This window comes from Geotrypetes seraphini, chromosome 4, assembly GCF_902459505.1.
Source record: "Geotrypetes seraphini chromosome 4, aGeoSer1.1, whole genome shotgun sequence".
NCBI lineage: Eukaryota > Metazoa > Chordata > Amphibia > Gymnophiona > Dermophiidae > Geotrypetes > Geotrypetes seraphini.
Genome location: NC_047087.1, coordinates 147072402 through 147088414, shown reverse-complemented (window position 1 = coordinate 147088414; position 16013 = coordinate 147072402). Strand labels below are relative to the sequence as shown.

The 16013-nt window shown below is 43.7% G+C and overlaps 1 protein-coding gene across 6 annotated transcripts in view; it reads right to left on the bottom strand.

Annotated features, from left to right (window-relative positions):
• Positions 1-16013, bottom strand: part of BBS2 (Bardet-Biedl syndrome 2) — an 876805-nt gene that overhangs the window by 48244 nt on the left and 812548 nt on the right. The gene's annotated exons all lie outside the window — the stretch shown is intronic.

Sequence of the window (16013 nt, the reverse complement as noted above, 5' to 3'; positions counted from 1 at the left end):
ACGCTCCACTGTGAGGTCTTTGAATCTCTTCATTATTGGTGATATTGGAGTGCATTTGAGGAGTGGGATTTTATACCTCCTAAAGAAGATTATGTAACACCTAATATTTTTAAAGTAGGAACTATTGGATTGCAATTCCTCTGCTCTCTTCAATATAGTTCAATCTCTATCTCACTATTCCAAAAAGAAACCCCCACCTCTACTTACACAGTCTTCTGCTACAGAACTCACACTCTTTTTTGATACAAAAATCAAGGACATTAGATCTCATCTTGGACCCCCTATCTCAGTTTCTTCTCCAGACATCTCCGACGATACTACTCACTATCATTCAGCACCTGTTCTAACTTTAAACCCCCTTCTCTAGCAAACCTTTTCCAAATTCTACAATCTTTAAACACACCCAATAATCCAACTGAGAGTATTCCCCCTTCGCTTCTTAAAAAATTCTTCTCTTTTTTCGGACCATTCCTCCTTTCTGATAATCTCGTCCCTAAAGTTTGGAAATCAGCTCTTGTTTTTCCAAAATTAAAAAATCATAACTTAGATCCCTATTTGCCGCCGAATTTCCGTCCAATTGCTAACCTCCCTCTAATATCAAAACTGACTGAGAAAATTATTCATAACCAACTTGCAGAATTTATTGACAACACTCATGCTCTCCATCCACATCAAACGGGTTTCCGTTCCTCCTATTCTACTGAATTGTCATTGCTAGGTCTTATTTCAACTATATATTATTTTCTTGATCACCAGAAATCTGTTCTCCTTATATCTCTAGGTCTGTCCGCAGCATTCGATACCATCATTAACCGACTCAAAGACTGTGGCCTTACAGGACCAGCTCTTTCATGGTTCACCTCATACTTTAATGAACGCAGTTTCAAAGTTTACTCAAAGGAGGAAACCTCCTCATCTATAGCACAAACTTATGGTGTTCCGCAGGGTTCTATTCTATTCCCCTTACTATTTAATATCTTTATGTCACCTCTCCTTACTCTGGCCCAGTCAATTGGATTCACAATCTTTGCCTATGCGGACGACATTCAATTACTCCACCCTGTTAATACCTCAAATACTTCAGAAATACAAGAAATCAACAATAACTAGATAAAATAAGTGACTGACTTCACACTAATGAACTCGCTCTTAACATCGATAAATCCTATTCCCAACCAAAAACAATGAATCATTATTAGGAAAGATTTTTATCAAATCCTCCCCTATAAAAATCGAAACAAAAATAAAATTACTGGGAGAATTATCGATAAAGACCTTACTTTCCACGACCATATCAGCTCAGTGGTAAAAACATGTTTTTATAAGCTTCGCCTCATTCGTTCTCTTCTGATCTAGACACGGACGCAATCACAACCTTGGTTCATTCCTTAGTTATCTCCCACCTTGACTATTGCAACTCTTATATAACGGAATTCTCCAAAAAGAAATCTGATTTTTACAGTTAATCCAAAACACGGCAATAAAACTCATCTACAAATTAGGGAAATGATCACGTCACCCCTCTCCTGAAAGAAGCGCATTGGCTTCCCATTACACACCGTGTTACTTATAAAACCATCATGCTGACCTTTAAAACTAAACTCTCCCACCAACCTTCCTACCTTGATAGGCTTCTCATTCCAAAACACCCTATACAGACGCTTAGATCAGCAGACCAGAACTTTCTTTCTATTCCCTCTATAAAGGATTTTTTCTACACTAGGAAATCAAATTTTTCAATAGTTGCCCCAACTTTATGGAATGCTTTACCATTTCAACTCCATCATGAAAAACAACTCGATAGATTTAAGATAAGTTTAAAGACTTTCTTATTTCAAGATGCTTTCAACTGCTCTTGAACTATTTCTTTTCTACACAACCAACCGCTTCTATGAAGTGATCCTATCCCTAATGTTTTATCCTCTCCCTCCATTTTCTTTCAAACTTTTTTTTTCCTTTCTTCTCTTTTTTTCTTCCACTTCTAATTATGTAACTTTACCCCTCCCCTTTATCATCACTTTCAAGTTTGTCCTGTTCATGTCCTTAATGTACATTCTTATTAACTTCTTTTTTATAAGTATAATCTTTTATCTCTATTTTTAATATTTTACTGTAAACTGGCTAGATACCAGTTCATGGTCGGTATATTAAAAATTAATAAACTTGAAACTTCATAGGTTTGACCGTTTACAGCAGGGGTCTCAAAGTCCCTCCTTGAGGGCCGCAATCCAGTCGGGTTTTCAGGATTTCCCCAATGAATATGCATGAGATCTATGTGCATGCACTGCTTTCAATGCATATTCATTGGGGAAATCCTGAAAACCCAACTGGATTGTGGCCCTCAAGGAGCGACTTTGAGATCCCTAGTTTACAGTAAGCATTGTTTCAGTAAGCTTTTCATTAGGACTAGCAAGAAAAAAAACTTTGATTTATCTGGGTTCAGTTTCAATTTGAAGCTAGGGCCCTGATTCTGCAAAGTGCTCCTGATTGTAGGCAGCTGTAGGCGTCGTACAGCTGTCTAATCAGCCAATCGGGAGGCACTTTTTCTAAAAAAAAAATGCTCCCAGGCAGGCCGCCTATATTGAAGGCGCCTCCAGGGAGCCTAGAAAGGCCTGCAAGCCCGCCTAAGCTCAGGCGGTAGCCTTAAGCGAACCTAGGCAGCCTTAGCAACGTTCTTAGCAACGTTCTCCTTAGCAGAACAGGAGACGTTTACAATGTAGGCTAGCAAAATGCTGGTCTACATGGTATATAGATGCGGCCGCTGTACCTAATCGCTGCAAGGATCTCCCTGCCGTGATTAGTATAGCGGCCGCGTCTACGGCTGCAAGTCTCTCCTCTCCCCAGCGATCGCGGCAGGAGGGTGCCCAACCCCTCCTGCCGACAGAACCCGCCCCACCTGATGATCGCCGGCAGGAAAGTGCTCAACCCTTCCTGCTGACAGAACCCGCCCCCCCCCGACAATCGTGGCAGGAGGGTACCCAACCCCTCATGCCGACCCAACAGCTCTCCCGAAGATCTTGGCAGGAGGGTACCCATCCCCTCCTGCCGGCCCCCCAAGAGTGCCCAACCCCTCCTGCCGGACCCCCTCCCCCCAATGAACCCTCCCACCCCGGAACCACCCCTTGGGCTTACCAGCAAGTTGGCTCCTTGCACGTCCAGCCAGCAGGCCCACCTCCGTCCAAATGAAGCGGGCCCGCCCCTCCCCTCCATCCAAATGAGGTGGGCCCGCCCCTCCCCTACCCAATCCACAGGATCCTAGGGCCTGATTGGTCCAGACGCCTAAGGCCCCTCCCACTAAAGGAGGGGTCTTAGGTGCTTGGGTCAATCAGGCTTTAGGATCCTGTGAGCTGGGTAGGGGAGGGGCGAGCCCACCTCATTTGGATGCAGGCAGGCCTGCTGGCCGAACATGCAAGGAGCTGTCTGGTCCAACTTGCTGGTAAGCCCAAGGAGGGGTTCTGGGGTGGGGGGTTGGGCACCCTCCTGCCGCGATGGGCGAGTTCTGTCGGCAGGAAGGGTTGAGCACCTTCCTGCCGGCGATATTAGGGGGGCATTGGGGGCCGGCAGGAGGAGTTGGGTACCCTCCTGCTGCAATCATCGGGAGGGCGGGTTCTGTCGGCAGGAAGGGTTGAGCACCTTCCTGCCGGCGATCTTAGGGGGGCGTTGGGGGGTCCGGCAGGAGTTGGGCACCTTCCTGCGGGCGATCTTAGTGGGGGCGGGTTCTGTCGGCAGGAAGGGTTGAGCACCTTCCTGCCGACGATCTTAGGGGGGCGTTGGGGGGTCCGGCAGGAGGAGTTGGGCACCTTCCTGGCGGCGATCTTCGGTGGGGCCATTGGGGGGGTCCGGGGAGGGAGGCTGGGCATGTTAAACCCGATTCTGTAACCAGCGTCTGCAACATGGACGTCGGTTACAGAATTGGGTTAACTTTGGGTGGGTGTAGGCCCGATTCTATATAGGACGCCCGGGACCGGCATCCTATACAGAATCCGGGCCTAGAAGTCCAGGATTCCACTTGTGTAAGAATGAAAGAAATCTGATTTAAAATTTCTGTTGTAAACGCAGTTAAAGGAATCGGTATTGAAATATCAACTGCCTAAATGAAAAATTTTACTTGTAAACTATATAGAAAATGGCCCAATGGTGCTAAATAAATATTGAATAGGAGGAACACCACTTTCCCTGAGGAACACCACTTTCATTTACCCACCAAGTGGAAAATTGTCCAGCACTAACAACCTGATATGACCTATTTTTTTAGGAAACCTTGGAACCAATTCCATACCTTTCCTGAGATTCCAATAGAATCCAAACATGATAATAAAATGTCATGGTCAACCAAGTCAAAAGCACTGCTCAAGTCCAATTGTAAAATTATTGTACTTGAACCCGTTTTAAACAAGGTATAAATATGATCAATTAATGAGGCCAGTACTGTCTCAGTACTAAATCCTGATTGAAAACCAGACTAATAATTTTGTAAAATTTCAAATTTATCTAGGTAATTCACAAGTTGTGCATTAACTAAACCTTAATAATGGAATAGAGGCAACTGGTCTAAAATTAGCTATATTAGTAATGGATTCTTTCGAATCTTTTACAATTGGAGTAATTAAAATCTTACCTATTTCCCTTGGAAACGTCTCTGTTTCTAATAATGACATGATCCAGTCAAACAGTTTTGATTTTAAAGAAAGCGGTGCAGTTCTCATTAACTTTGAAGAACAATCATTAAGTTGACAACTTGTTTTGGCATACTTATAAAATAATTTATAAAAGGTTGCCCAATCGGGGAAATTAAATTGATTCCAGCACATATTAGCCCTTATTCCCTCCTTATCTAGAATTATAAAAAATTCAAAATTTTTGTTTCCAGTCAGAAATGACAATTCAATCAGCTTTATTCCAGCCACTGCCAAATTAAGTTCATAGCATATGCCAAAGACTTGAAGCATCGGAAAATGATCATACTGTGAAATCATATAAGTTCTTAAACAAAAGAAAAGGCAAAAACCAAGCTTTCAAGCCTGTCAGCAAAGGCTTCAGCATAGTCCTCTGTCTCTGGACTTTTGTAGAAAACTATAACCCAGTCCTCTTCACCAGAGGAGTCTCTTCATACAGACTAGGATTGCAATTCCACTCCAGAGCTAATGCTTGGCCATGTAATGAAAAAGAAGCTCATAAAAATATAATAGCAGTGTTCTCCCTAGGTGAGCGCTCGGCTGTCATCTTGCATCTGCAGATCTACAAACAGCCCTGCTCATCGCACCACCAGCATGAAGCCGCGTTCCAATCCTCTTCCCTGCCCCTACTCCAGGGGTGTCCAACCCACAGCCCAGCTTCTCCCTCCCTCCAGCGGGTAGTTTTCTGGCCGGCTCCCTTGCTGCAGTCGTCTGCGGGCAGTGTCGGCTCCTCGCGCATGATTCGCAGCTGATTCGGAAGCGTTCTCACTGATGTTGCGACGTCAGAGAGAAGGCTTCTGAATCAGCTGTGAATCATGCGCAAGGAGCCAACACCGCCCGCAGACAACTGCAGCAAGGGAGCCGGCCAGAAAATAAGAACATAGAAACAGAGGAAAGTACTTGAACATACCGAGAGAGCCATTGAAGATAATATTCTTAATGCATTTATATTTGGGTTTTTTGTAGACCTTGTTCATCCATGCTTGTCAGAGTTTCTCCTGTTCATAATTTGTTTATAATTTTGGTTTTTCAGTAGTTGAGGCTTTTTTCATTTTGCTTCCCTTCGGCGGTCCGTTAGCCTTTGCCACTCTGTGCTTCTGATTTTAGATTGGCATCCTGTTTTCAGCTTTTTGCATTTTAACCAGTTTCTTCAATGCTAAACGGACTTGCCCCTAAATACATAATTGACCTTTTCTCCTTCTCTGCCAACAGACACAAGAGAAGCTCTCATTCCTACTTTGTTTCCCCCCCAGTTAGAGGTTGTAAACTGATAAAACACCATGAACACCTTCTTTCACATCAAGCAGCATTGTGGGGTAAAGACCTAGATCAACTGCTTTCGCCCACTACTTATGAGGAATTCAGAAAACGTCTAAAAACTCAACTGTTCCTAAAGTATCTAGACAACTGGCCCACTCATCTTCTTTCTCCTCCATAGTGATTTCTCTGTCCTATTAATCTCTTTCTCCTCAACAACGCATTTCCGGTCCTATTAACTCTCCTCTTTCCCCCTCTTAAATTCAATCAATTTGTACCTCGCTTAATCTATTGTAAACCGCATAAAACTTAACGGTATTGTGGTATATAAACTGTTATTGTTATTATTATTATTTTCCTCTGACGTATGGTTTCTCAAGCTAGCCTTCTTAACCCTTCTTGACTGATTTCTCTGGTGTCTCATCATAAGAGATCTGGCATTTTTTATTTTTATTTACATTTTTCATTTTTAGCCTAGCTGTTTTATTTTGAGCCAAACTGGTTCATTTTTTTCATCTTTTCTTTTAGCATAGATGTTTGATTTTACGTTTTTGCAGTCTTATCTATAGTTATCTAGTACCCTCCCTAGTCTTGGCAGTCTGGCCATGGTCCCTCAGAGAGGCCAACCTCATTGTTCACTTTTAGGCGTTTTCTCCTAGGCTAGCCTTTGACACTTTCAGTTTCGCTTTGCTAACTTCCCATTTCTTATTATACATTCTCGTGGCAATACATACTGGCACAGTTTGTATTTTAGGCTTTTTAAGTTTTTTAATTTGTCAATATGTTTGGGTTTTATCTATTGTTTATGTATAATTTGGTTGCTTTTGTCTGGTTTTGGATTAGGTGGGCGCTCCGAGCAAGACCACTTCAACAGGGGAAGATAGAGTTGCGTTGTCTTTCCCGAGACTTGTCCCCGGCTCCTGGTAGACAAAATAAGTTAAACTGTAAGTGTGCCTTCCAATTCAGTGGATCATCTGCAGACACATTTTTCGGCAGCCCAGGGAGTGATGAACCTGAGAAGAAGGTCTCTTAACTTTGTGAGTATCCCAATCCTCCTCTCTTTACTGAATTGAGGCCTATCTCGGTTCACTTTCATGCCACTTCTTCAAGGCGCCTGCATCGCCTCTTCCTGTCACTTTATTGCCTAAATGGTTAAAACCAACTTGTTAACTGCACAATCTTTTAAGTAAGTTTGTGTACATGATGTCTTAGCATGAGTTGAACAAACTGTCAAAAGCCCATTTTTTAGGTTTGGATTAGCAACTTGAACTCACAAAAGAAATGTTTGGGAATGATTTAATTTTCTACCATACTGAAGCCACTGTTTCTTTTGCTTAGTTTTTTTAAAGTTTTGTTTGTGGAGTCCTGTCAATGTTGACTTCTTTGCATGTGCTGAGTTTTCTAGTTACTAGGAAATGAGTTTTTACTGCCGGTGATATTGCTATAATTAAATGGGCATCTAGGGCTAAAATTAAGATGGGGCCCTTATAGTGCCATGTTGCTTGTTATAGAGTGAAGACTATCCTGTTTTCAATGCTTTAGAGAGCGAAAGGGTGTGAGAGTATGTATGGAACTTGGATATGGGAATCTGAAGCAGGAGCATGTGTAGAGGGTATTTAGGATAATGTATGTGGGTTAGTTTGTGAAATGGGGCAGCTGGGATGCTATGTACTACTAAGGAAAGGGATAGCAAATAAGACAGAAAATATTATAAGGTCTCTGTACTGCTGTATGATGTGACCTCGCCTTGAGTATTGCGTTTTGGTCCTGGTTGTCCTTTCTCATTAAAGATAAAGCGTAATTAGAAAAGGTTCAAAGAATACTCGTAGTGGAATTCTGTGCAACTGCACAGCGCAGAATTTGCGCAGAATTCCCCATTCACATATAATTTTGCACAGACCTTCTGTTCTGCCCTGACCAACTCTTCGACTGACTGACTGAACCCCCTCCCCCCTCCGAGAGCTGACATACCTGCGAGCCTCCTAAAGAAGCAGCAGTGGTGGTCGTCAGCTGGCAGAGGCAGTGCTATGACCAGGCTATTTGCAACCAGCCCCACCAGGGCCTTCCCTCTGCTGCGTCACTTCTTGTAGATGGGTGAAGTGGCAGAAGCTGCAAGCAGCCACTTCACAGCACTGCCTCTGCTGGCTGGCTGGCTGGCTACTGCTGCCTTGGGAAGCCCACAGATATGTCAGCTGTCATGGGGGAGGGGGGGTCTTTAGGAGAGAGGCCAGATCTGCATGGAGGAGTGGTGGGGACATGGATGCTAGGCCCACAGGGAGAGGAGGGGACATAGATGGAAATACTTTTAAAACAAATAAGAGGAAATATGTTTTTCACTCAAAGAATAATTAAGCTCTGGAATTCATTGTCAGAGGATATGTTAACAGCAGTTAACGTAAATGGGTTTAGAAAAGGTTTAGACAAGTTCCTGGAGGAAAGGTTCATAGTCTGCTATAGAGACAGACCTGGGGGAAGCCACTGCTTGCCCTGGGATTGGCAGCATAGAATGTTGCTGCTATTTGGATTTCTACCAGCTACTTGTGACCTAGATTGGCCACTGTTGGAAAAAGTATACTGGGCTAGATGGGCCATTGGTTTGACCTAATATGGCTGTTCTTATTTATACATTGGGTTTCTGGGGCAGCAGTATAGTGGAGTTTTTTTTTAGATGGGCTAGGTATGTGTTAGGGACAAAAAAGGTGCTAGTATGTACAGGTATGCAGCAGGATGTGAGTTGGTAGATGGGTTATGTCTAAGGAGGGAATTTAGGAGAGTGTTGTGGGAAAGGAGAGGGCATTTGAGGTGGATGTGCAAAGAAGATATAAGGAGTGGCGTATAGAGTTGGAAAAAGAATCTCCTATCTCCCAGGGTAAAGCTTTTCAGCCTGTTGCATTAAGTGATGAGTCATAGGAACTGAAACAAATCTCTGAAAGCCTGGAGGCAATTTGACAGGCTAAAGAGCAGCAAATCACCTGGACAAGCTAGTATACATCCCATAGTACACTTCTCCCTCAATATTTGTTGGAGTCAGGGGCAGAGCCTGCCTGCTAATATGGAAAAAATTTTAGGGCCATCTGACCCACCCCCACCTCCCTCCTGCTTCCCGGACCTCTCCACACTGAATAACGTGCTGAACAAAGCAACATTATCAACTTCTGATGTTGATAATGCTGCTTTGTCAGCACATAATTCACTACTTGTGCTGTAACCACCTTTTTACGCTTCCCCTAAACTGTGATCAAGAGGCTAAAAGAAAACAGCCAACAACATCTGATACCAGAGCATTGGAAAATAAATAATAATAATTAACTCATAAAAATAGTGCACATTTAATTTTCCCCACCACTAAATCTCCCCGTCCTGCCCCACCCGGCTACTTTTTCATCCCACCGAGCTGGAAAAATTTTCTGGGGAGAACACTGAATATCATACATTCATGTGTTTTATGCAGTAACCCAGTTTTAACAGTTGGCAGATATGTGAGAAATAATATTCCTTCTGTAATCTTGCGCATTCCTTATACATACAAAGTAGAAACTTTTACCAAATAGGCTGTTTCTTTCTTGGCAAGACTTGTGCTCTGATCCACAGGCACAGATAGGTGAAAACAAAACAGCAGAGCAGGTAAGAATATTTAGATCAAAGCCAACGTTCTGATTAAGTGCACAGATCTTAAAGTACATCTCCTGAAATGCTGTGGAAACTACTCACAGCTATTGAAGTGAAACGTAATTGCATAGCCATACAGCTAATAGAGAAATAATACAGACGTTTGTTCAAACATTCCTCTTGCTTTCAGTTTGAAAAGGAAAACTCAAAGTCCTAAATCCCAGGGAGAGAAAAACAAAAGCTCTCCATACACACAAAAAAGAAAAATCAAGCAGGCACAGTTCAAAGTTAATCTTACCTGGCAGCACACAGCATCTGCATGTAAAAATCACAACACACACGTTTTCGTTGTACTTCCATCTGTATAGGAAAAGTTTCAGTTCCTACCAGGCTTTCTTGAATGTCCATAGCTTCAACTTGGTTCTGCTCACAGGCTTCAGAGGTAGGGATAGTCTTTTCCCCCTCTTCCATATGCCAGTTTGTCTCTTTGTCCTCAGCTGGCTGGTTAGGGAGAAACTCACTCTCCCTGTCTCTCCTCTGCCTTGTTTTAAGTTATGGAGAGCCACACCAGCCTGTTGCATATGTCTGCCTTCACCTTTCCTTACTGACTTTGGTCTTAAAGGGACAGGCTGATGGTAAGGCAGCAATCTTTTGACAGTGTTTGGGACAGCTTCAGTCAGTGTAAAGCTTTGTCTGTCTTTCTCCTGCCATTCTTCCTCTGATTCAATTTCCCTAATTAGGTGGTAGTCAGCTAATCCTGCATCCTGAGTTGTAACCTGATCAGCTCTCCTGCATCGGGGTTTGGTGAATCTCTTAACTAACTTTGGGACAAATCCTGAGATGGTATTGGGTTTGTCACAGCGAGCAGTGGGGTAAATGGTATTAATAGATTATAAATGAATTCAGGTGTTTTTACATTTATTGTTTTATGTACTAACAGACTCAACTTATGGGCAATACTATGTGAAACAAGGAGCCAATGAGCTTTCTTCAAGAGTGGTGAAATGTGATTGTATTTTTTGGCATTTGATATAATTTTTATTGCTGCGTTTTGGATTATTTGAAGGCACCTGTTTTCTTTTTGAGCTATTCCTTTTAATAGTGAATTACAATAGTCTAATTTTGATATTACTAGTGCGTGAATTAAGATATTTAGGGATTTTGGTTCCAAGAATTTTGAAATCGATCGGATTAATCAGAGCTTGTAAAAGCAGGATCTCACAACGTTACTAATATGTTCATGATATGAAAATTTCATATCAAAGGTGACTCCCAGGATTTTTAATGAGGTTACTTGTTGTAGGGCACTATTTTTAAGGACCACATAGACCACATAGACCACATAGACCTTCTTTCCTTGGGAATAACATTGTTTTTGATTTGGCTACTTTGAGGCCCAGATTCTGTATAGGATGCCCAGGAGGGGCACCCTATACAGAATCGGGCCTACACTAGCCCCGATTCTGTAACCGGCGTCCATGTTACAGACGCCGGTTACAGAATCGGGTTAGAGTAGACGCAGCCACTACACTTATCGCGGCAAGGGATCTCCCTGCCGCGATAAGTATAGTGGCCACCTGTTCGATTGCCGGCAGGAGAGTGCCCAACCACTCCTGCCGGAAAATGTCCCCCCAACACTACTGATCGGCGGCAGGAGGGTGCCCAACCCCTCCTGCCGGAACGCCGCCCCCCAACACAACTGATCGCCAGCAGGAGGGTGTCCAATCCCTTCTGATGGAAGATGCCCCCCAACACTATCGATTGCCGGCAGAAGGGTGCTCTTAGGCGCCTGGGCCAATCAGGCCTTAGGCTTAGGGGGATGGGTGGACCCGCTATGCCTAAGGCCTGATGGGCCGGGAAGGGGCAGGCCCGCCTCATTTCGACGAGGTGGGCCTGCCGGCCAACAATTAGAGATTAGTTTGGGGGGGAGGTTAGGGGTGGTCATCGGTGGGTGTTAGCGCGGGGGAGAGGTGTTAGCGCGGGGGGGTCTGGAGGGGGGGCGTCCTCCAGCAGGAGGGATTGGGCACCCTCCTGCCGGCAATCGGACAGGCGGCCACGGCCGCTATACTTATTGCGGCAGGGAGATCCCTTGCCGCAATAAGTATAGCGACCGCGTCTACTTACAATATAGACCTGCATTTTGCTAGCGTACGGAAAGTTGGTGAATAAAAATCTGAATATGGATGTAGCCAAGGCCAGAAAAACACACTACAGATTAATATTAAGGAAAAGCATAATAATATTCTCTTTATGTATTTTGCTATTAAGCCAGATCATAGAGAAAATCAGGTAATGTGTAACATACATAGAGGTATTAAGAATTCCATCTTGTTTTAATGACTCCATTTTGTGGTTTTCTTTTTTTCTGTCTCTCTTTGTTCCTTCTGAGTTTACCCGCTTTGAGCCTCATGGTCTAATTGATAACAGATGTGCTTGAGCTGGTTAGGAGCATATTAGATTACGTATCCCAAAATGGGGTATAACATATATTAAGTATGAATGCAATATACCGTGTTGTGTGTGAATGGGGCCCCGAATGAATGATGTGTGAAGGATACTAAACATGAGAGTGGGTTTTGAAAAACATATTTTATATATTTTAAACCTGAAGAAACTCTAAGGAGAAATCCTGAGGCAACATCTGAAAATGGTTAAGTTAGAATCAGAGACACTGTACCAGTTTTTGCAGAGCTCAGAGCAGGGGGGAATAGCCCCTCCTCCTTTCTATGGTGCTGACAGGGACATGAACTTTTCAGCACTTTTCAAAAAATCCTGAAAACAAATGCAGGCTCTCTTGAAACAGATAAGCAGGTTTAGATTTAAAGTTTTCTTTGGCTATGTTATAAAATGTTTATGCATATTCAGAAATTAATGTAAACAAAAATATGATTTTAAAAACTTTGTCTTTGGGTTGGAAAAACTTGTAAAGGAATTTCTTTGTCCAAATCTAAGGACAGCCTCTGTTAATGGATTGGCTGACAAGTAAAGATGTCATGCAGGACAAAAGGTACATATTGGGGAGCAACAAATTATCAGGTTGAGATTTTTGCCAGAAAAGCCAGTGTTTGGCGTCTGTAAAGATCTCCCGATGACGCAATAACTTTTTGATGGATGATATGGAAATAAATAAAAAATAATAAGTTTTTTTGAACCTTTGCGTCATGTGCCATGTTTCATATACTCTTTACCCACCCATGAGCAAACCTGGCTGCTCACACCACTTAGGCATTATTATAGTATACAGTGGTACCTTGGTTTACGAGCATAATTCATGCCAGAAGCATGCTCGTAATCCAAAGTGCTCATATATCAAAGCAACTTTCCCCATAGAAGATAATGGAAACAAAAACATTTCGTTCCACAACCCAATGTAAGGCTAACTGCACCTACCACTCTGTCTTGGGTCATCATTTCCTCTGTAATCCTTGCACACCATTTCCTAGTCTGCCCCCCCAGTCCCGCTCCATCGCACTCTGGTATGATTTCCTCTGGAATGAAACCCACATTCTGCATGCCCATTCTTTGTCTCTACTCACAACGCCCAACTTCACCCTCCAGCCCTTGGGAGCAGTGCAGATCACCTCGTGCACTTACTGTCTTTATTAGCCATTCTCTCACGTGCCATCTCAAGCCTTTGTTCCCTCTCCTTCAGCGCAGGATCCATCTGACGCCAGTGGCTGGTGAACGACAAGCCCCAATCGGTCTTCTTCCCATCAGAATCCATCCAACGCCAGCGGCTGGGGAACGACAAGTCGGCCCCAGTCGGTCTTCCTGGCTCAAACGTAGGTTGGTCCGGCGTCCCCTTCCCAGATCCCTGAGCTGATTTGTGCCACTTTCAACCCACCCTGCCGTCTGGTACGCCTATACACCTCTTTCAAACGTAGTGAAGCTGTTGGCTTCAAGATGCCTGCCTGTTGAATATGAAAACAAAATAAAAACCAAGGGATAATCCAGATGTGGAAAATGTAAGAGATGTGGATTTGAATGGCTTCTTTGATAATCCTTGAACAGGAGAGAAAATATTGCTCAAATATACCACCACTTGTGACATGGCATTCATGGTGTATGTTATACTGTGTCCTTGCGACAAGTTTTACATTGGACAGACTACCAGACTTTTTTGTGTCAGATTTGGAGAGCACAGTAGTTTAGCCTGCAATAAAATAGATGAGTCGCTTGCAATGTTCCCTCTAAGCTGAGCGCTTGAGCGATCGCTCACTATTTTCATTGGCGTCACTCATAATTTTTCTCTTGTCGCTCACTATTTTAAGTTGAAAGATGCAGCGGCGGCTTCTCTCAAGATCCCCAACTGCATCAGACTTCTGACGCAGGCGGGGATCGTGAGAGGAGCCGCTGCCACGTCTTCAGTGGCGTACCAAGGGGGGGGGCAGTCCGGGTGCAGCCTTAGGGAGGGTGCACAGCTGGACAAACCTGGATCTGGCCGGCTGTGTACCCCCCTAAGGCTGCCGTCGGAAAGGAAGTTCGGGTCAGCCAATCACTGCCTGGCTGGGCGGAACTTCCTCTCCGATGGCAGAATTGACGTCGGGGGAATGCTGGTCAGCCCAACGGTGGGAAGCAAAGAGAGCTTGGGGCAGCCGCGGCAGTGGCTTTCGGGCCTGTTTCGCCCGATGGTGGCAGCAGTGGCTTTGTGGAGGGTAGGGAGAAAGAAAGAAAGAAAGAAAGGGGGCAGGCAGGGAGACATAAGGGAAACTGAAAAAAAGAAAGGGGGCATCAAGAGAGAAAAAAGAAAGAAAGGGCAGAGAGAGAGGAAGAAAAAGTTAGGGGAGGGAATGAAGTCTGGAGGAGGGAAGCATACAGGCTGAAAGAAGGGAAGAAAGATTGGATGCACAGTCAGAAGATGAAAGTGCAACCAGAGACTCATGAAATCACCAGACAAGGTAGGAAAAATGATTTTATTTTAAATTTAGTGATCAAAATGTGTCTGAATTTATATATGCTGTCTATATTTTGCACTATGGCCCCCTTTTACTAAACCGCAATAGTGTTTTTTAGCACAGGGAGCCTATGAGCGTCGAGAGCAGCGCTGGGCATTTAGTGCAGTTCCCTGCAGTAAAAACTGCTATTGTGGTTTAATAAAAAGGATGGAGGGTATATTTGTCTATTTTTGTATGGTTGTTACTGAGGTGACAATGCATAGAGTCATCTGCCTTGACCTCTTTGAAAAAAAACCAGAATAGGAATGATAATTAACATTTTCTCAGTGTATAGTGTGCTTTGTGTTTTTTAATTTTATTGTTGGTAGATCATCTTGACTTGGATGGAAGGAGGGATAAAGAAAAAGGACATATGCTGGATGGGGGAAGAAGATAGTTAGTGAGATAGTGGAGGGGTGAAGGAAAGGGGTGGCATGCTATGGGTAGACATAGTGAAAAGAGGGAAACTGAGGACTGCATAGTAAGAAAGAATTTAATTTAAACGGAGGCAGAAAATAAAGAAGGAAGACCAGAGAAGGAAAGGGAAGAGAGAGAGGAGAGAGAGATGCCAGAGAATGGGGAAGGAGACAGAGATATCACATCTGAGCAGAGGAAATGAGAAAAGAGAGATGCTAAAAACCACAGGGGGGAGGGAAAGAGATGAAAGGAGAAAGATGCCAGACCATGAGGGAACAGAGGGAAGATGATGGATGCCAGACCAAAGGGGGGGGTGTCTAGAGGAGAGATGGAAGGGGGGGCATATAGTTTCTGGAAGGGGCATTGAAGGCGAGAAGATGCCATATAGGGAGGAGCAGAGAGATGGCAAACAGTGGATGGAAGGAAGACGAGAAGATGAGACGAGAAGACGAGGAAGATGAGGAAGACGAGAAGATGAGAAAAGCTGAAAACAGAGAAGACAAAGGTAGAACAAAAAGTTTCTATTTATTTATTGCTTTAGGAGACATAGGTCACTGTTTCTGTGGTGTTGCATTTTATGCAGAGTCCAGCTTTTTGCTGGTTCAATTTAATCTTTGTCTGTGTATTTCTATTTTACCCCCCCTTTTACAAAACTGTGGAGTGTTTTTTAGCGCCAGCCGTGATGGTAGCAGCTCTGATGCTCAGAATTCTATGAGCGTCAGACCTGTTACCACCGTGGCTAAAATCCACACTACAGTTTTGTAAAAGGGGGAGGGGTTAGTTTGTGATGACATAATCTATACTAGGCGAAGGTGTTTTCTGTGTTCTGTGTGTTCGAAAGACATGGTTTTCTGTTAGGATTGACGGTGTAGGATTGATCTGTGCTGGTCTGGCTTGTTTAGTTTTACAATGGGTGTATTGATGTACTTCTCACTGCAATATTTAAGATGCTGCCTTTTCCTAGGTACTCATGTGTGACGTGTGGCTTGTTACTAAAAATCATGTTTTTCATACAGATGGGGGGTGCCAAAAAATGATGGGCCCCGAGTGTTACATAGGTATGCCACTGTATGTAAAGATACCAGAAAGCTGGCGAAGCAAAAACTTTAAGTAAATTGTT